The 23644-nt window shown below is 35.5% G+C and overlaps 2 pseudogenes; both read left to right on the top strand.

Moving 5' to 3' along the window:
• Window positions 1-4027, top strand: part of LOC118238495 — a 37592-nt pseudogene extending 33565 nt beyond the window's left edge.
• A 2820-nt stretch (window positions 4028-6847) lies between these two features.
• On the top strand, window positions 6848-21790 carry LOC118238494 (annotated as a pseudogene).
• The last annotated feature ends 1854 nt before the right edge of the window (window positions 21791-23644 follow it).

Genomic DNA, 23644 nt, shown 5'->3' with positions numbered 1-23644 from the left:
AGTATATAGAGAAAGGGGAACACTTATCTACTGATGATGGGACAGACAACTCCTACAGCCACTTTGGAAATCTGTATGGCAATTCCTCAGGAAAATGGGAATCAGTCTACCACACGATCCAACAATTCCACTCTTAGGCATATACCCAAAACATGCACATTCATACAACAAGGACATCTGTTCAACGATGTTCATCACAGCATTATTTGTAATAGACAGAACCTGGAAGCAACATAGATGCCCCTCACCTGAAGAATAGATAGAGAAAATGTGGCACATTTGAGTGCATGAGGGCTTTTATGTTTCCTACTTGGCATGTTTATTTGTATCATCGTTATTCAGATTATTTTAGGCCAATCATATTGCTGGGACTCTAATAGCAGAGCATCTTATATTACTAAAAGACACAATGTCATACCAAAATCCTTGAAAATCTGCCACATGCAATTCTTCTGCAACATTTGATTCAGCATTGCCTAAGATTTAGTTATGTGAGAGTTTTCTAGCTGTATCTATCAGGACTGTGCATGCATCCAAAAGAGGAATGCAATCATCATTCTTGTGATAGTTAGAAGTAACATTAATGCACAGAAGAACAAAATAACCCTAAGTTTGCAATATTGACATGCTTACCTGGATGTATCCAACAGCTTTTAAATCACACCTATGACCTGTACACACTATCCCTGTACAACAAGAGGAATACCATGACTAGGACTGGAAACATAGTTAATTTCTCAGTGGTACTGAAATCATGATTTTGGAGGAGAATCTACTTCCTTAAATTTATTAAATTAAATCAACATAACCTCTGAGATGTATAAATATTTGTCCTCATATCTAAGGGTAATGTTATTCCTCTCCTCACACCAAGAAACTTTTCCTGGATGGAGATATTTATGATAAAATACCAATTAAAATAGCGAACTGTGAAGCTCCATATCTAAAAGCTATATAATATCCATTTAAGACTGCCTGTTTATACACAGATGTGCAGAAAATTGAGGGATCATGGGTAGCTTCTGAAAGCCAAAGCCCCAGAAGAAAACTAACTGTCCCTTTCCATAAACAAATACATATCAGTAGCTACTAAATTATGAGTGAGATATCAGGAGGTCTCCACAAGTGTTTCTGAGACTATGGCCTGCTTGACCCGAAACAAAAAAGTCTTCACATGAAGTTATAAGTGCTAGGAATTCATATGTGCAATTCTGCTATCATCTTCAGCAAATACTGGTTTATTCAAATATTTACTACCTCTGCCAATTTGTGAGACAATAATTATCCCAAACTTCACCAGATGCTCTTACTTAGCTGACAAGCATTACTCATATATCTGTCAATTACTATCATGTACTTGATTGCAAATCCACAACTATCCCTGGATGTTTACTTCTATAATCTGCAAATTAACTCTGGTGAACATAAATAAAAGTGTGTTTATGCCTGAGGTAACAAACCACCCAGGTATGTTTGAACTTAAAAGAAAAAGTAACACATTGAATATATTTCAAAGTCAATAAGATTCACCATTGAAAATATTTAATGGCCATAAGGCAGACAAATGTATATAACTAATGACCATAGGGGTGGTCATTCAACATTAGTCACCAGATTTTTTATCATATATCTGAATACCTGAAGTTTCAATTTATTAATCTGAAACTTTAAAAAGTAGGAAAATGTCTATGTTGTTCTGGTGCTAACTGATCACTTGTAAGGGAACATGAGCAGCACCCAGGAAACTCTACTCTATTCCACATCAAATGTGAGCCAAGCTTTTCTCCAAAAACTTACATTTACTTTACTTTCACATGTTTGATTTTTGAATTTCTTAAACAATAAGTGTGCCAGAGATATTCTTGAATGTCATTCATCTTACCTTTGGGCTACTCCTTACCACCATGCAATCTTGAGGTGACCACTGGGGTAACATTTCTGCAGAAGTGATGTGAAGTTCATGATTTTCCTAACCTTCCTCAAGCATCATCATTTCCTAAATCTTAGCCCTTACTGGATCATCAGAGGCCTGGCAATGCAAATCTGTAAGTGAATTGTTTGTGATATCTCTGGTTAATGGAGTAGAGTTATATCATCGTCAAATGAAAAAAAAATGCTAAACAGTGTAAACCTGGCCAACTATCCATAGGCACTGAGATAATGGATATTCGAAAAGAACCTACAGAAGGAAGATTTTAAGGCAGGAAAAATACTATATGCATTTAAAATATTTATCCTTTTACCCACAGATGAATGTATCCATCACCCTCAGCAAAGTAGCTGCATTTTCCAGTAGAAAGATACAATAAAATTTTCATCTGGTCAAATGCAACTGACTCTGCTGAACCAAAAAAACTGATTAAAAAAAAAAAAACTAACTTGGACTCCACACTTGGATAATATTGTGGAAGAGGTGGAAGGACAACTATAGGATACAGAGGAATAGTATGCCTGCTGTGAGAAAGTGTCTTCTGTATGTTACTGTAAGGTTCACTGTTTATATCTCAAAATAAGAAAGCATAAAGATTAATAAAAAATAAAATGACGCTTCAACTTGAAATGCTGAAGTGGATGGGAGAAACTCACAGGTTCTAACTGGTACCTGAAGATCTACCTGTACTGATATTGGGAAGGATTTGATGAAGCAGACTTCCCCAGGGAGAGCCCTTTGATGGGACAGATGAGACAAAGAATACAGCCCTAAACACATGCATGCATGCTCTATATGAGGAATATACAAATGCTGAAGGATTCAGCAGTTTTCTTTAAGTACACATAATTACATATATGTGACTGCAAAATTTAATAAAAACTAGGCAGGTGGAAGATTTTCTGCAACACTAGAAATTTCAGTGTTGAGTAATCCTAGATGATCATTACCACAGACACCTACACTTTTGGCTACATGACTCCATCAGTTTCCAGATTTGGGAGGTTCAGAGGGTGTTCTGTATTATTGGTCTAAAAGATGCCCTCTTACACTTTTGGCCTCCTCACTTATAAAGAATACTAATCAAAATTTGCATTTCTTTTATTTTATCCAATATACCTGTTGCATGGAAAGCCTTTGCCAAAATGTCAGCCTCACGCTGCTTTTTACTACAATTCTTACCTCATACAAGAAGTATCTCTCAGAGCTGAATCTCATCTGAGAGTAATTTCTCAGTAAACACTGAAGGAGCCAGAATTCTTCTGTTCCTAATTGCTGATAATTCTGTCACTGATGTGGCATTCCCAGGTAGAAATCATTCATACAGGTATCAAGCATATCTGCCACCAAGAAGAAAAAGACTGTTATCCTGTGATTTCTCTAATCAATGTGATTGTCCACGTGACCTCATCTTAGTGATATCCTTGACCACACTCTCTATGTCTATGCCTCTTGAAGGAAACCACCTACTCTCCTATGAAGACAAGCCAAGGGGCAAAATATATACTCTATAGCATTAAGATAATTTGTACAATTTATCTACAGTTACTTCTCTCTTTCCCCATACCAAGAAAAAAAATCTAGTTGGAGGTGACTGGAGATGGATACAATGCGGAGAGCATTGATGGTCAGCCTGGTGACTTCACTTATTATCTGTATGCAGGTCTTATTCGAACTACAACTGGCAATAAAGTTTTGGGTGCCCTGTAGGGAGCTGTGCATGGAGGGTTTCTATTCCTCATAGTACCAAACGATTCTCTGGTTATGATTCTGAAAGCAAGGTGTTCAATGCAGACGTGCATAAGACTTACATCATGGGACAGAATGTCACAGACATTCTGTGTTACCTAATGGAGCAAGATGAAGATGCTTATAAGAAACAGTTCTCCTACTAAATAAAGAACAATGACAGGGGAGATGTGTAAGAAAGCTCATGCTGCTATTCGAGAGAATCCAGTCTATGAGAAGAGGCCCAAAAGATCGATGAAGGAGAAGACCTGGAAACCGTCCCAAAATTCTTTGGCCAAGAAGAAAGATCAGGTTGCTCAAAAGAAAGCAAGCTTTCTCAGAGCTGAAGAACCAGCTGTTGACATCTAAACCAGTTTACAATGAAGATTTTTTTCATAAAATAATAAACTTATTGACTAAGCTAAAAATTAAATAAAGTATTTAAAATCATACAAGGGAAAAAATTATAAATTCACATGACCAATGACAATGAACTGGAAATAATATTAATTAATTATCAAACCAAAACCTCCAACATATAGAAGATATGATGCATTACTTATGGGAGTAGCAGATGTGCAGATCCTTAAGGGACAGTGATAATCAAGAATATTCACCTTGTCATCTCTATTTCCCATTTCCAGGAAGCTTTACTCTAAACAGTTATTGTGAAAAATAAATACTACATATTTCTGGTTCTTAGGTGTCTGATTCCAAATGCAAACAAGATTTTTACAGTTTATCTAAATGGCATAACTTTGTATAACATAAAGAACTCAGTAACCAAAATTACATAGGTCTAATTACATGCAAATTCCAGAAGATAACATCTAACAAAATACAAGATTCAATCAAAATATTTATATGAGCGATTGCATATAAAGTGAGAAATTAGGAAGCAAGTGGTTTTACAATACCATAGACTCAGGAAGTTGGGGAGAATGGGGTTTGGACAGGAGTTGGGCAAGAAGAAAGGGTCAAAATTCTTGGCCATCAGAGAAATGCAACTCAAAACAAATCTGAGATGCCACATCACACCTTTGAGATTGGCTAAATTAAAAAAAATGACAATCTTTGCTGGAGAGTATATGGAGAAAAAGGAAGACTCCTCCATTGCTGGGGGGAGTGCAAACTTGTAAACCACTCTGGATATCAGTATGGCTGTAGCTCAGAAAAATGGGAATCAGTCTACCTCGAGATCCAGCCATTCCTCTCTTGGGCATATACCCAAATAATGCACGTTCATACAACAAGGACATAGCTGAATCCAGGTCATGCCTAAAACCGGTAAATCATGCTTAATATTTTTAACCAGCAGTCATCACAGGGCTAGGGAGTCTGTGGAATTATAGACTCCTACCAAGACTTTATCAAACATTATAATATCTAAATGCATTACCATTTTTATCATCATATCCAGAGAATATTGTAGTGTTAGGATCAACAAATGGATTCAATAGGTTATGTGTACATGTTAATATATATATATATATATATATATATTATATATATATATATTTCAATGTGTATATATGTAACAATAATAAGTGATGAGGAGGTAATGAGTTTGAAATTGGACTGATTAGTGGACAGGTAAAGTCTGAGAGATATTTATGTGGATATTACATAAATGCCCAAGTCTTGAATTAAATTCAAATATTTTTAATAAAGAAGAGAATATGGTAGAGGTCCTTAGAAAGTACAGTTTCAGCAGAAGAGAAAAGTAAAGATAATTAGGATTCAACATATATGGTCATATATAGAACTGGAATATTATGAATGTAAAAGAATGAAATACATAGGATCCTCCAAGTTTCTGTATTTTCTCAAAAGTTATAAAGGAAATGTGCAAGTGGATGCCACTTCACAGAACATTTACTGGACATTGACCTCAAGGCAATTACTGCAGTAAATGAGCAATAGGTGTTTCCGTGGCAAGAAATATAAACTATGTACAGTTAGAAACACATCACGTAATTTCTACAGAAATAGTAAGACATACACAAATATGGTGAGTAGACTATTTAGTACATGAAAACATAAAAATGTAATAGAATTTTACATGCAAGAAATTAGTAATTGAATGTGAAGACTACAAAAAAAACAAGATTTACAATACCACAAGCTAGGTAGGGTGAGCATGTCTTCAATGAAGCTTTCTCAGAAGTTGGGGTGAAGCATTTCCTCTGTGCTTTAGTCTGAGATTGTCATGAGAAGGCTTGGGAGATCTTACATCAGGATCATGAAATAAAAGGGAAAATTTTTAGGAATATTGAGAAAGCATAAAACATATGAATGTACAAATTAACAATTTTATATAGTTAATAATATCTACATAAATTAGAGAGTTCCCACATTCCTAGACAAGTAGTTTCAAATTATTCATATTACTATGAATGCAGTATTTACAAGCAATGTAGACATTTCATAGAGTGGGCCAATAGATCCCCATGTATTTTATTCTTTTTCCTAATGAATAAATTATTATAACATTTGTACAAAAACATGAGAAATCTAGTGTCAATGAAATTATGCTGAAAAAAACAATAAGACAGGAACATTACAATCATACTTCCTGTTATCAAAACTTGAAGCAATATGACAATCACTACACACTCTTATAAACACAAAATTATATGAGATAAATAAATGACTCAAATATATCATTTACAAATAATCACTTAACTCTCCTTAATATGAGAAGTAAAATTTCTTCTCAAATGTTATCATAAATGAAAAATACAGTAAAATTGGATTATCCTATTATCAACAAATATTGCTTATTTTTTATTTATATATTTAGGAGTGTGTGTTTTTCTGTAAGAGAGAGAGAGAGACAAAATAGAGAAATAGGATGAGATTAAGTGTCTCTGAAAGAATAAACATTGAAAAAGAGACCATAAATTGAATAGTAAAAAATGAGGGTTAAATGAGAGGATTTGGAAGGAAGAAAGGATATGATAAAATGATGGAATTATATTGTAATGCTTGAATAAAACAAAGCAGTTCATACTCCAAAGTATAGGTATAATTTTAAATTTATACAAAGATCATTTGGCTTAAAATTAATCTATGAAGCATTGATAAAATCACTACCCTCTACTGTGTAGATTTTATTGAAAAGGAAATAAAGTTCCTCTGCTGGATGGGTGACCATAGTGTGTTTCCACATAACTACTACACTGGCACATGATGCTGGAGAAAAGAAAATTTCCTACGGAAACAGGCAATAGTGAAATCAAACATGCAGGCCTGGTATCAGATAATTATGTGAAGAAAATGTCTGAATTCAAGGTAAAACTTACAGGATTGATTTTAACGAAAACGTTAGACAACACTATGGAGAAGCATATATCTAGAACTTGGTTAGAGCCTGGAACCAGCTGAGATCAGAACTTTCAGGCAAAGGCCATTTGCGGGGGGACTTTTATGAGTTTTGGGTGCCTCTGATTGGCTGTGTATAATTATATACAGAATAGATTTAGGCCAATCAAGAAAGAGATCCTAAACCTAGTGATAGAAATCCATATTCTGCAGTAACTAGGGAGATTTCCATCAAAGTTGCTGTCCTATCTGTCTCTCACACTCCCTGTCTGTTGCAGTAGAAGCAGGAAAATTGAAAGAAAATCTCAGGATGAAATGTCCTTTTTAGAAGGAATCCTGCTGCACTTAACAACAGACAAAATCATGTGTGGCACATGGAAGATGGGCATATATTAAGGTCCTTTGTCCTAGAATCTGAATATTACCCAGAAGCTTCCATTTTGTTCTGGCCATTCAGATTTCTGCTTACACTTTGTACCATGTCTGTGTCATATTCACCAAGTACTATGATTATATGCATGAGGCAAGCCCCTGAATATATATACATATATATATATATATATATATATATATATATATATATAGTATATATATATATATATATATATATATGCCTAAAAAGACCTTCTTACCTTAAAGAAAAATTGGTGCTTTCCAGCTACAGTAACCAATTTATGCAGTGAGAATGGAGTGTCCTAAAGTGTCATGAACTTAATTAAATGATTTAAGAGATGGTTTGGAAAATAACTCTTGAATCTTGTATATTTCTCTCTCACTCTAGTGTGTGTGTGTGTGTGTGTATGTGTGTGTGTGTGTTTGTATCTGCATATGCATGCGCATGCAGTTTTGATGTGGGTTAGTCACATATCTTCATGGAGGCGACAGGCAGAGAATAAACCACCTATTCTTTGGTATTCTATTTTCTTAATGATGGAAGAAGGCATCTGTGTATGTGTTTGTCTAATTGGATGACAAATAAAGTACTGTTTTGCAAATAGTAAGAGATAGTAAGGCAGGACTGGGAGACAATGAGGATTCTGGGAAATATAGTAAAAAGAAGTCTGTGATCCAGGCAGGAAGTGGCATACAGACAGAATCATATATAAGCAAGGACAAGAAGGTAGTGCACCCCTTATGATCTTACTCCTGCTCTCTGCTCTGAGCCACCATGTGAACCTGGGATGAGGATGCAGTGGAAGGTGTCCTACATAAGTCTTATAAAATACATAGATTTATGATAATTAAAACTGAGCTAGTAGATGAGAATTCCAAGTCATTGGCCAAGCAGCCTTTATACCTAATACAAGTCTCTCTGTGTTCCTTGGGACCAAAATGTGGCAAAGGGCAGAAACTGCCTGGAGTCCCAGGTGTTCTGGGCCACCTTCCTATGACTAGTCAAGCTGCAGCAGAAATGGAACACCTGGCCATAGTGGTATGAACTTCCATGTAAACTTCACAAAAGCTTAAAAAAAGATGTCAGCAGAAAAGGACAGAAACAAGCACCAATTCATGGTAGCAGAATTTTCTCAGGTAGTCTCTGTTTTGCTAGAGACAAGCAGAGACTGGAGCAGATCCTTTAAGAGAGGTTTTCTGACTCAGCCTAAGCAAAAAAACCTGCAGGGTTCCCTTTTAAGAGGCCCAGCTTGCTCAGTAATAGAGCTTGAGACTTTTGATGTGGGTGCATGCCCCATGCAGCAGGTAGTGGCAGTGACCACATCTTCAAGCCAGCAGCATGCTTAATGGAAGCATAGACCAAGGCAGTCAGTGCAGCTCTCAGAGCTGATTATAAACCTACCTCTGCCATCTTGGAAATCAGCAGCAAAAAAGACACTGATTTAATTTTGGCGGTGTTGTTTAACAAGAAAAAAATGGTGGCCATAAAAAGGTAAAGATTTACAATAAAAACAGATGAAGAAAAACCTCTAAATGTTTACACTGTGTTTAAAAATATATGTAGGCTTGTGAGAGAAAACAAGAAAGAAAAAATGAGTAGCTGGGCGGGATGGCACATGCTTGTAATCCAAGCACTCTGGAGGCAGAGCAAGCAGATCTCTGTGACTTCAAGACCAGCCTAGTGTACAGAGTGAAGGGCAGCAAAGGTTACACAGACAAGCCCTGTCTCTGCAAAAAAGAAACAAAAGGAAGTAAAAGAAATGAATAAATAAATAGCCAGTAAAGATGGAAAATACAGTAAGTGTTTGTATACTATATGCTATATTGTGTTCTTTAAATTGTTTGATTGCTGAGGAAAGAGCTACAGCTGCTACAATAAATTTGATTATGAATGCTGCTAAATTAATACAACTTATATCATTTAAAAATGCTTTGACTTCATTATTTAAGTCTAAGGGCAGGCTACTTGGGAAAAATGTTTTTGCTTGTGTTTCCATAGGAAATGAAAAGCTGTGGATTCCTTCCAGACTAATATGGTTTGATCAAGCAAGACCCCCTGAAGCAGTGGCCCAACTGATCCTACATCCAAAACAGATGAGAAGATGAAGACATAGATGACTACAGCAAGATATCATGATCCCTATGGTGAGGACATCGCCTCCAACCAGCATGAAGCGGTTTGGAATGAATGATGCCCAAATTCCCAAATATTGTTTATAAATGTTTGTTATCATTGAAAGGGGGTTAGTTATAAATGGTAATGATCAGTCAATCTCTCTTTGAAAGACAAAAAGGGGAATAGGATACTGGAATGAATACTTTTTATTGGTATGGATTTTAATTTATTGATACAAATTTAAGGTCAATTTTGTGATATACATAATTAAATACAGATTATGTAGTCACCTATAATAGTCAAAAATTTTAATTAGATTATTTAAGTTTTCTGTACTACACAGATGTTTTGAGATGGGTTCTTGAAACCTTTCAAAGACCTACAGAATACATGGCATTTAAATGATTTAGGTTTTTTCTTGACATTGACACATAACTGCTCCAGGCACACCAATTATGTCAGAAAAGAGAAGTAAAGCAACAAACGTGGCAGATATTACAACTCACCCAAAATGTATAAAGAAACAGAAAGTTTTATCTGACACACCAAATCCAGTACCAGATGATGAAACCTGAAAACAGAAAATTAAGTAAATTTATACATACTTAGCAAGGGATGTGTGTGTGTGTGTGTGTGTGTGTGTGTGTGTGTGTGTGTGTGTGTGTTGTTGTGTGTGTGTGTGTGTGTGTGTGTGTGTGTGTGTGTGTGTGTGTGCACAGCCATATACATACATGTAACCATAATCTATAAAGAGGCCATGAATATGAAATTGAGCAAGTAGGTATATATGGGAGGTTTTGGAAAATAAACATAGACAAGCATTCCTGCTATTTGCCTTTTCGTAGACAGAAAGAAAGGAAAATCCATGTATCCAAGATAGGGCATGCATAAAATTAAAATAGACGCACTAAACTGCTGCTTGTTGAGCCAAAGCCTTTTAGGGTTTTCAGCCATGATTTAGACACATGTATCATCCAAAATCTCATCCCAGCAACATGACTGCAGAACATGAATGCTGCAATGTTAATGGAAGATAGAACTTAAAGATATTGTTTAGCTTATGAATCTTGCACATTTCTAAGTTAACAAATATTTGTTTATGTTAACAAGAACAATGATCATATTCATTTATGACCACAAAATTGATTTCAAAAATGTACATCTTACCAGAAAAGTATTGGATAACTTTATTAAGTTTCAGCAATTACATACACTGAGCTATATAAAGTACTGTTATTTTGGAATATATGCTGTAAAAGCATAAGGATAATGAAATGCCCATTCACTGCATAGATTCTATTTATCATTTAAAGCTTATTTTATTACAAAAAAAGCTTCAATCAAATGCTATAAATTTTGAGGCTGAAGAAATGTAGCAAAAATGAATTAGTAAATCCAAATTTTATTTGAATTACTAATTTGCTGAAACATTTTTGAAAAGGTAACAAGAAAAGATCAGTCAACATATAAATGATGAAATTATTTAATGTGCTTAGAACTACATTTGTAACCCAGATACATACAAATGTAATTCGCTTGAACAAGCTTGGAGGAGAAATCTAATTCATAACTCCCATTATATATACTTCTGTATATGGTGTTAATGTTCAATTTAAAGCTACAGACCTGAAATAGTTTAAAGTCAAAATAAAGATTAATGGAAAATAATTTTCCAATATATTTTTCATTCATGAAAATATAGTTGAATAGCAGGACATCTCAAAACACAAGTAGGACCATTTCTCATTCATTTTCTGAGGCCAAAATGCAAATAATTATACTGCTACAAAAGTTGTAAGTAAACTTGATGTATGTGTCATCTTCCTTAGTTGCCATCATTTTGCAAATCTTAGCCCTTAACAGGATTAGACTCATTATAGCTCCAAGACACACATGAATGTCTCATGGTATTTCTGGTCAATAATGTAGATTTGAGGGCTATGAAAAAGTAGGTTCTATTTATAATGTGAATGGTGCATCCAAAAAATCTCAAAAATACAGGTAACTAAAGAAGGTTAACAAAACGACAGCACATGTTTTCATGCCAGTGTGGATGTCAGATATCTCAGGATTGGTTTCTATACAGCCCACCTAATATGCTCTCACAAAGTAACATGAGCCATCCTTATGTGCATAAACTTTGCAAACTTGACCAGATCTCCTAGGAACTCAACTCATGGGCTTGGAAACAGGAATGCTGTTTAGTGTTTCCTGATAAACCCTATTAGTGAATGTCATAGCCTCACACCAGACTGATTAAAACTGGAGACTCTGCTCATATCATATTCTCAAATAGGATGGCTATAAAGCCACATACCTGAAAATTTGGTATCTGAAAACTCTTTGTAAATGGGTCATCTGGGTGGGTCTCATCATGGTTGTAGAAGTTCATAAAATTCATGCTTGTCAATGAGATCTACCTGCCATCTAATGGGGAGGTTATCACTGTGTCCTGCATACCCTGGATATCGCAGTAGGGTAGGATTGTGTGTTATATGTGTCCCTTGATCCTTGCTACTGTCCCTTCTATGCCATTTCCCTCTGTAATGAGGGTGATAGTATGGGTGTTTGTCTCTTCTGAGGTTATAAAAAACATACTATAATCTTTCTGATATATGAGTTAATAATTAAAATAAAACTCTCCAATGTATAGAATGTATGACATTATTATATATGGAAGTAGGACATGTGCAGATCATATAAACAACATTTTTATTACTTTTGTGAAAAGACATAACCTGATGTCAAATGAAGCAGTCAGTAATCCAGTAATGTACTTAGGTGTAATAACTTCAGAAAATCCAGAATATAGCTAAATGTGAATTTCAGTCTCATCACTTACATGAGTAACCAACAATCCAAATGAAATGAGTAAACAGTTGGCTTTACAATACCATAAGCTCAGGGAAGTGGTCTGCTCCATTGTCAGCTTCTCAGGATGCAGAGAGGAAGCATGGCTGTAGTACTTGGATGCAAATTCCACTAACAGCACTGTCAGACTCTATATCAGAAAAAGATGATATAAATTAAAGGACATCATTAGGATAAATAATTGTGAGAATTCTGCATGCTCTAAACATGTATTTAGGATTACCATTAGTATGCATGTATATTTTTATATGTCATAATTTATTGACTTTAAGAGGCCAAAAAATCTCAAAGCTATTCAAAGATTAAAAGTATCCTATCCAAGCTAGGGGATGGTCCCACATGCCATTAATCCCAGCACTTGTGAGTCAGACTAAGCTGGATATCTGTGAGTTCAAGACCAACCTGGTCTACAAGAGCTAGTTCCAGGACAGGCTCCAAAGTGAAACAGAGGAACCATGTCTCAAAAAAAAGAGTCCCATCCATAGTGAAGATACATTAGTATATTCTCTATGGTAAAACTGACTTAAACATCATAAACAACTTCTATAAAATAGGCAACATCAACAAAATAAACAGAAAAGTAATGATGGAGAACTTCACGTTTCACTCATATTTTGAAACATAGAAAAATTTGTTGCCTTGAGTCATTTGCATATTGTTACATACATACTAATTAAATGAAATGTGGTGTTCCACAATGAACACTTAAGTATATTCATGTAAATAATCATGGATGTGTGAGGCATTTGGTATATGTACTCAGGACTATGCAGGCACGGTGAACATTAAATCTCTTCCTCTCTTTAATTCCAGCTTAAGTTCAGTGACAAAGAGGCTGTCATTTGCCCTAGACATCATTATCCTGTTAGACTGGCAGATCAATTCTGAGATTTGCATAGGGAAATTTGAACAAGAAATACATGAAACCCTGGTATCTGATGATTAGCTATTAAAGAGTAAGAATGCATTCAGAAAGCTGGTTAAGGAAGACAGTGATTCAATTGTCTAATTTAGTTATAATAACTTTGAAACACAATGACCATCATGGCTATATTTCATTAAGGTACACTACTCACTGATATATCTTATGAATATCTGATATCTCACAAAGAAAACTCAAGTCCTCCTTAAAAGAAGTAAATCCTGCCTAACAATGCAAACCAGCAATTGTCACATGGCTATTATATCTGTGAAGCTTAAAGGTCTTCACAAGCTCTTTCATAAAACATTATAATATGTAAAGCATTACCACTTTTGGCAATATACCCATAAAATAGTTGAGAAATTGGTACAGCAAATGGATTAAAATGTCATGTTTATATAAAAGTATACCTGTATAGTTGTGTGTGTATACATAACAATAACAGTTAGTCAGGAGGTAATGCATGTAAGAATAAACATTGAAAAAGAGACCATAAATAAAATAGTAAAAAAAATGAGGGTTAAATGAGAGGATTTGGAAGGAAGAAAGGATATGATAAAATGATGGAATTATATTGTAATGCTTGAATAAACTAAAGCAGTTCATACACCAAAATATAGGTATAATTTTAATTTATACAAAGATCATTTGGCTTAAAATTAATCTATGAAGCATTAATAAAATCACTACCCTCGACTGCGTAGATTTTATTGAAAAGGAAATAAAGTTCCTCTGCTGGATGGGTGACCATAGTGTGTTTCCACATAACTACTACACTGGCACATGAGCTGGAGAAAAGAAAATTACCTAAGGAAACAGGAAATAGTGAAATCAAACATGCAGGCCTGGTATCAGATAATTATGTGAAGAAAAATGTCTGAATTCAAGGTAAAACTTACAAGATTGATTTTAACGAAAATGTTAGACAGCACTATGGAGAAGCATATATCCAGGACTTGGTTAAAGACTGGAACGAGCTGAGAGCAGAACTTTCTGGCAAAGGCCATTTGCAGGGGGACTTTTATGAGTTTTGGGTGCCTCTGATTGGCTGTGTATAATTATATACAGAATAGATTTAGGCCAATCAAGAAAGAGATCCTAAACCCAGTGATAGAAATCCATATTCTGCAGTAACTAGGGAGATTTCCATCAAAGTTGCTGTCCCATCTGTCTCTCACACTCCCTGTCTGTTGCAGTAGAAGCAGGAAAATTGAAAGAAAATCTCAGGATGAAATGTCCTTTTTAGAAGGAATCCTGCTGCACTTAACAACAGACAAAATCATGTGTGGCACATGGAAGCTGGGCATATATTAAGGTCCTTTGCCTAGAATCTGAATATTACACAGAAGCTTCCATTTTGTTCGGGCCATTCAGATTTCTACTTACACTTTGTACCATGTCTATGTCAAATTCTCCAAGTGCTATGATTATATGCATGAGGCAAGCCCCTGAATATATGTGTATATATATATATATATATATATATATATATATATATCCCTAAAAAGACCTTCTTACCTAAAGGAAAAAATTGGTGCTTTCAATCTACAGTAACCAATTTATGCAGTGAGAATGGAGTGTCCTAAAATGTCATGAAGTTAATTAAATGATTTAAGAGTTGTTTTGGAAAATAACTCTTAAAACATATATATTTCTCTCTCTCTCTGGTGTGTGTGTGTGTGTGTGTGTGTGTGTGTGTGTGTGTGTGTGTATCTGCATATGCATGCACATGGAGTTTTGATGTGGGTTAGTCTCACATCTTCATGGAGGCGATAGCCAGAGGATAAACCATCTATTCTTTGGTATTCTATTTTCTTAATGATGGAAGAAGTGCATCTGTGTATGTGTTTGTCTAATTGGATGACAAATAAAATACTGTTTTACAAATGGGGAGATAGTAAGGCAGGACTGGGAGACAATGAGGATTCTGGGAAATATAGTAAAAAGAAGTCTGTGATCCAGGCAGGAAGTGGCATACAGACAGAATCATATATAAGCAAGGACAAGAAGGAAGTGTGCCCCTTTTGATCTTACTCCTGCTCTCTGCTCTGAGCCACCATGTGAACCTGGGATGAGGATGCCAGTGGAAGGTGTCCTACATAAGTCTTATAAAATACATAGATTTATGATAATTAAGACTGAGCTAGTAGATGAGAATTCCAAGTCATTGGACAAGCAGCATTTGTACTAATACAAGTCTCTCTGTGTTCCTTGGGACCAAAATGTGGCAAAGGGCAGAAACTGCCTCGAGTCCCAGGTGCTCTGGGCCACCTTCCTGTGACTAGTCAAGCTGCAGCAGAAACGGGACACCTGGCCATAGTGGTATGAACTTCCATGTAAACTTCACAAAAGCTTAAAAAAAGATGTCAGCAGAAAAGGACAGAAACAAGCACCAATTCTTGGTAGCAGAATTTTCTCAGGTAGTCTCTGTTTTGCTAGAGACAAGCATAGACTGGAGCAGATCCTTTAAGAGAGGTTTTCTGACTCAGCCTAAGGAAAAAAAGCTGCAGGGTTCCCTTTTAAGAGGCCCAGCTTGCTCAGTAATAGAGCTTGAGACTTTTGATGTGGGTGCATGCCCCATGCAGCAGGTAGTGGCAGTGACCACATCTTCAAGCCAGCAGCATGCTTAATGGAAGCATAGACCAAGGCAGTCAGCACAGCTCTCAGAGCTGATTATAAACCTACCTCTGCTATCTTGGATATCAGCAGCAAAAAAGCCACTGATTTAATTTTGGCGGTGTTGTTTAACAAGAAAAAAATGGTGGCCATAAAAAGGTAAAGATTTACAATAAAAACAGATGAAGAAAAACCTCTAAATGTTTACACTGTGTTCCCTTCCTTTGTCCTAATGATCAACATAACTATAAAATATATACAGAACCAGAGTCAATCTGGTATCAATGAAATTATATTGAAAATAAGAACAAATTCACTGAAATTCCAATCCATTTCTTGTTTGCAAACTTACTAAAATTGACAACATGCACAAACACACACACACACACACACACACACACACACACACACACACAAACACACACACTCATATAAATACAAAATTATTTGAGAAAAGTGGTGGGTTCAAAATTATCATATACTTGTTATTATTATTTAACTCATATTACAAATGCCAAAAGGCATACTATGTAAAAGGTTCTCCAAACTTCTAGGACAAGTCAATACCACATGAAAATAGACTTTTCATTCACATAACACCTATATTTGATTATATATTTATTTATATATTTGGAAGTGGTAGGTGCATATAGTTTTGTGTACAAGTAATGAAGGCCGTAGCCTAACTAAGAAAGTGGAACGTGCATAGGGTGGCAGACAGGTGATAGGTTGGGGGAGTTTTAGGGGAGTGGAGGGAGAGGGAGACATGTGAAGCAAGCTTGTTCCTAATCTAATAAAAAAAATACACAAAAAATGGTCCAATATATTTATGGTACCTTTTAAGGACAATGACCAGCATGGATCGATATAACTAATGGTGAACTCCTGGCTCATTTATCTTACAATATCTAGTATCTACATAACTGAACCCAAGTCCTGCTTAAAACAGGTAAATCATGCTTTATATTTTAAATCAACATTCATGACAGGGCTAGTGAATCTGTGGAATTACAGGCCCTTAGAAACATTTCATCAAACATGATGCCTAATTGCATTACCATGTTGTCATCATCTCCACAGAATACTGTAGAGCTAGGTACAACAAATGGATTCATTATGTTATGTTTACATATTAATACATATGAACTTAGATGAGTATATATGTAACAATATAATTAATGAGGAAATAATGAATTTGAAAGATGACTGATTAGTGCACAGTAAGTGATTAAGAGATAGTTACATGAATAATATATAAATGCCCATGTATTGTATTAAATTCTCATTTTTTGATAACAAAGAATATGACAAAGGGATTTGGCAAAAAGCCCTGTGTGAGGAGACTTTTATGAGTTTTGGTTGCCTCTTATTGGCTGTATAAAATCATATAGAGAATAGATTTGGGTCAATCAAGAAAGAGATCCTAAGTCTAGTGATGGAAATCCATACTCTGCAGTAACTAGGGAGATTTCCATCAGAGTTGCTGTCCCATCTGCCTCTCACTCTCCCTGTCAGTTGTAGTAGAAGCAGGAAAATTAAAGAGAAATGCCAGGTTAAAATGTGATTTAACAAGGAATCCTGCTGCACTTAATAACAGCCAAAATCACCCATGGCACCTGGAAACTGAACATGCATTAGATGGCTTGAACATAGAATCTGGCTATTAACCAGAAGCATCCATTATGTACAGGGCCATTCTGATTTCTGCTGACCTTATGCTACCTCCCTGTGTCAGTTTCCCCAGTGCTTTGATTAAACACATGTGTCATCACCCTGATTAGAACTTTATGTATATCACAGTGCCCTGAAATATCTCCTTCATTGAAGAAAGTAATAACTCTGTGATACCATCTTACACCTGTCAGAATGGCTAAACTCAAAAACACCAGGGACAGTTTATGCTGGAGAGTATATAGAGAAAGGGGAACACTTATCTCCTGATGATGGGACAGACAACTCCTACAGCCACTTTAGAAATCTGTATGGCAATTCCTCAGGAAAATGGGAATCAGTCTACCACAAGATCCAACAATTCAACTCTTAGGCATATACCCAAAACATGCACATTCATACAACCAGGACATCTGTTCAACGATGTTCATCACAGCATTATTTGTAATAGACAGAACCTGGAAGCAACATAGATGCCCCTCACCTGAAGAATAGATAGAGAAAATGTGGCACATTTGAGTGCATGAGGGCTTTTATGTTTCCTACTTGGCATGTTTATTTGTATCATCATTATTCAGATGATTTTCGGCCAATCATATTGCTGGGACTCTAATAGCAGAGCATCTTATATTACTAAAAGACACAATGTCATACCAAAATCCTTGAAAATCTGCCACATGCAATTCTTCTGCAACATTTGATTCAGCATTGCCTAAGATTTAGTTATGTGAGAGTTTTCTAGCTGTATCTATCAGGACTGTGGATGCATCCAAAAGAGGAATGCAATCATCATTCTTGTGATAGTTAGAAGTAACATTAATGCACAGAAGAACAAAATAACCCTAAGTTTGCAATATTGACATGCTTACCTGGATGTATCCAACAGCTTTTAAATCACACCTATGACCTGTACACACTATCCCTGTACAACAAGAGGAATACCATGACTAGGACTGGAAACATAGTTAATTTCTCAGTGGTACTGAAATCATGATTTTGGAGGAGAATCAACTTCCTTAAATTTATTAAATTAAATCAACATAACCTCTGAGATGTATAAATATTTGTCCTCATATCTAAGAGTAATGTTATTCCTCTCCTCACACCAAGAAACTTTTCCTGGATGGAGATATTTATGATAAAATACCAATTAAAATAGCGAACTGTGAAGCTCCATATCTAAAAGCTATATAATATCCATTTAAGACTGCCTGTTTATACACAGATGTGCAGAAAATTGAGGGATCATGAGTAGCTTCTGAAAGCCAAAGCCCCAGAAGAAAACTAACTGTCCCTTTCCATAAACAAATACATATCAGTAGCTACTAAATTATGAGTGAGATATCAGGAGGTCTCCACAAGTGTTTCTGAGACTATGGCCTGCTTGACCTGAAACAAAAAAGTCTTCACATGAAGTTATAAGTGCTAGGAATTCATATGTGCAATTCTGCTACCATGTTCAGCAAATACTGGTTTATTCAAATATTTACTACCTCTGCCAATTTGTGAGACAATAATTATCCCAAACTTCACCAGATGCTCTTACTTAGCTGACAAGCATTACTCATATATCTGTCAATTACTATCATGTACTTGATTGCAAATCCACAACTATCCCTGGATGTTTACTTCTATAATCTGCAAATTAACTCTGGTGAACATAAATAAAAGTGTGTTTATGCCTGAGGTAACAAACCACCCAGGTATGTTTGAACTTAAAAGAAAAAGTAACACATTGAATATATTTCAAAGTCAATAAGATTCACCATTGAAAATATTTAATGGCCATAAGGCAGACAAATGTATATAACTAATGACCATAGGGGTGGTCATTCAACATTAGTCACCAGATTTTTTATCATATATCTGAATACCTGAAGTTTCAATTTATTAATCTGAAACTTTAAAAAGTAGGAAAATGTCTATGTTGTTCTGGTGCTAACTGATCACTTGTAAGGGAACATGAGCAGCACCCAGGAAACTCTACTCTATTCCACATCAAATGTGAGCCAAGCTTCTCTCCAAAAACTTACATTTACTTTACTTTCACATGTTTCATTTTTGAATTTCTTAAACAATAAGTGTGCCAGAGATATTCTTGAATGTCATTCATCTTACCTTTGGGCTACTCCTTACCACCATGCAATCTTGAGGTGACCACTGGGGTAACATTTCTGCAGAAGTGATGTGAAGTTCATGATTTTCCTAACCTTCCTCAAGCATCATCATTTCCTAAATCTTAGCCCTTACTGGATCATCAGAGGCCTGGCAATGCAAATCTGTAAGTGAATTGTTTGTGATATCTCTGGTTAATGGAGTAGAGTTATATCATCGTCAAATGAAAAAAAAATGCTAAACAGTGTAAACCTGGCCAACTATCCATAGGCACTGAGATAATGGATATTCGAAAAGAACCTACAGAAGGAAGTTTTTAAGGCAGGAAAAATACTATATGCATTTAAAATATTTATCCTTTTACCCACAGATGAATGTATCCATCACCCTCAGCAAAGTAGCTGCATTTTCCAGTAGAAAGATACAATAAAATTTTCATCTGGTCAAATGCAACTGACTCTGCTGAACCAAAAAAACTGATTAAAAAAAAAAAAAAACTAACTTGGACTCCACACTTGGATAATATTGTGGAAGAGGTGGAAGGACAACTATAGGATACAGAGGAATAGTATGCCTGCTGTGAGAAAGTGTCTTCTGTATGTTACTGTAAGGTTCACTGTTTATATCTCAAAATAAGAAAGCATAAAGATTAATAAAAAATAAAATGACGCTTCAACTTGAAATGCTGAAGTGGATGGGAGAAACTCACAGGTTCTAACTGGTACCTGAAGATCTACCTGTACTGATATTGGGAAGGATTTGATGAAGCAGACTTCCCCAGGGAGAGCCCTTTGATGGGACAGATGAGACAAAGAATACAGCCCTAAACACATGCATGCATGCTCTATATGAGGAATATACAAATGCTGAAGGATTCAGCAGTTTTCTTTAAGTACACATAATTACATATATGTGACTGCAAAATTTAATAAAAACTAGGCAGGTGGAAGATTTTCTGCAACACTAGAAATTTCAGTGTTGAGTAATCCTAGATGATCATTACCACAGACACCTACACTTTTGGCTACATGACTCCATCAGTTTCCAGATTTGGGAGGTTCAGAGGGTGTTCTGTATTATTGGTCTAAAAGATGCCCTCTTACACTTTTGGCCTCCTCACTTATAAAGAATACTAATCAAAATTTGCATTTCTTTTATTTTATCCAATATACCTGTTGTATGGAAAGCCTTTGCCAAAATGTCAGCCTCATGCTGCTTTTTACTACAATTCTTACCTCATACAAGAAGTATCTCTCAGAGCTGAATCTCATCTGAGAGTAATTTCTCAGTAAACACTGAAGGAGCCAGAATTCTTCTGTTCCTAATTGCTGATAATTCTGAGCATATCTGCTACCAAGAAGAAAAAGACTGTTATCCTGTGATTTCTCTAATCAATGTGATTGTCCACGTGACCTCATCTTAGTGATATCCTTGACCACACTCTCTATGTCTATGCCTCTTGAAGGAAACCACCTACTCTCCTATGAAGACAAGCCAAGGGGCAAAATATATACTCTATAGCATTAAGATAATTTGTACAATTTATCTACAGTTACTTCTCTCTTTCCCCATACCAAGAAAAAAAATCTAGTTGGAGGTGACTGGAGATGGATACAATGCGGAGAGCATTGATGGTCAGCCTGGTGACTTCACTTATTATCTGTATGCAGGTCTTATTCGAACTACAACTGGCAATAAAGTTTTGGGTGCCCTGTAGGGAGCTGTGCATGGAGGGTTTCTATTCCTCATAGTACCAAACGATTCTCTGGTTATGATTCTGAAAGCAAGGTGTTCAATGCAGACGTGCATAAGACTTACATCATGGGACAGAATGTCACAGACATTCTGTGTTACCTAATGGAGCAAGATGAAGATGCTTATAAGAAACAGTTCTCCTACTAAATAAAGAACAATGACAGGGGAGATGTGTAAGAAAGCTCATGCTGCTATTCGAGAGAATCCAGTCTATGAGAAGAGGCCCAAAAGATCGATGAAGGAGAAGACCTGGAAACCGTCCCAAAATTCTTTGGCCAAGAAGAAAGATCAGGTTGCTCAAAAGAAAGCAAGCTTTCTCAGAGCTGAAGAACCAGCTGTTGACATCTAAACCAGTTTACAATGAAGATTTTTTTCATAAAATAATAAACTTATTGACTAAGCTAAAAATTAAATAAAGTATTTAAAATCATACAAGGGAAAAAATTATAAATTCACATGACCAATGACAATGAACTGGAAATAATATTAATTAATTATCAAACCAAAACCTCCAACATATAGAAGATATGATGCATTACTTATGGGAGTAGCAGATGTGCAGATCCTTAAGGGACAGTGATAATCAAGAATATTCACCTTGTCATCTCTGTTTCCCATTTCCAGGAAGCTTTACTCTAAACAGTTATTGTGAAAAATAAATACTACATATTTCTGGTTCTTAGGTGTCTGATTCCAAATGCAAACAAGATTTTTACAGTTTATCTAAATGGCATAACTTTGTATAACATAAAGAACTCAGTAACCAAAATTACATAGGTCTAATTACATGCAAATTCCAGAAGATAACATCTAACAAAATACAAGATTCAATCAAAATATTTACATGAGCGATTGCATATAAAGTGAGAAATTAGGAAGCAAGTGGTTTTACAATACCATAGACTCAGGAAGTTGGGGAGAATGGGGTTTGGACAGGAGTTGGGCAAGAAGAAAGGGTCAAAATTCTTGGCCATCAGAGAAATGCAACTCAAAACAAATCTGAGATGCCACATCACACCTTTGAGATTGGCTAAATTAAAAAAAATGACAATCTTTGCTGGAGAGTATATGGAGAAAAAGGAAGACTCCTCCATTGCTGGGGGGAGTGCAAACTTGTAAACCACTCTGGATATCAGTATGGCTGTAGCTCAGAAAAATGGGAATCAGTCTACCTCGAGATCCAGCCATTCCTCTCTTGGGCATATACCCAAATAATGCACGTTCATACAACAAGGACATAACTGAATCCAGGTCATGCCTAAAACCGGTAAATCATGCTTAATATTTTTAACCAGCAGTCATCACAGGGCTAGGGAGTCTGTGGAATTATAGACTCCTACCAAGACTTTATCAGACATTATAATATCTAAATGCATTACCATTTTTATCATCATATCCAGAGAATATTGTAGTGTTAGGATCAACAAATGGATTCAATAGGTTTTGTGTACATGTTAATATATATATATATATATATATATATATATATATATATATATTTCAATGTGTATATATGTAACAATAATAAGTGATGAGGAGGTAATGAGTTTGAAATTGGACTGATTAGTGGACAGGTAAAGTCTGAGAGATATTTATGTGGATATTACATAAATGCCCAAGTCTTGAATTAAATTCAAATATTTTTAATAAAGAAGAGAATATGGTAGAGGTCCTTAGAAAGTACAGTTTCAGCAGAAGAGAAAAGTAAAGATAATTAGGATTCAACATATATGGTCATATATAGAACTGGAATATTATGAATGTAAAAGAATGAAATACATAGGATCCTCCAAGTTTCTGTATTTTCTCAAAAATTATAAAGGAAATGTGCAAGTGGATGCCACTTCACAGAACATTTACTGGACATTGACCTCAAGGCAATTACTGCAGTAAATGAGCAATAGGTGTTTCCGTGGCAAGAAATATAAACTATGTACAGTTAGAAACACATCACGTAATTTCTACAGAAATAGTAAGACATACACAAATATGGTGAGTAGACTATTTAGTACATGAAAACATAAAAATGTAATAGAATTTTACATGCAAGAAATTAGTAATTGAATGTGAAGACTACAAAAAAAAACAAGATTTACAATACCACAAGCTAGGTAGGGTGAGCATGTCTTCAATGAAGCTTTCTCAGAAGTTGGGGTGAAGCATTTCCTCTGTGCTTTAGTCTGAGATTGTCATGAGAAGGCTT

This window comes from Cricetulus griseus, chromosome 3 (assembly GCF_003668045.3).
Source record: "Cricetulus griseus strain 17A/GY chromosome 3, alternate assembly CriGri-PICRH-1.0, whole genome shotgun sequence".
NCBI lineage: Eukaryota > Metazoa > Chordata > Mammalia > Rodentia > Cricetidae > Cricetulus > Cricetulus griseus.
This window is presented reverse-complemented; position numbering and strand designations above follow the sequence as displayed.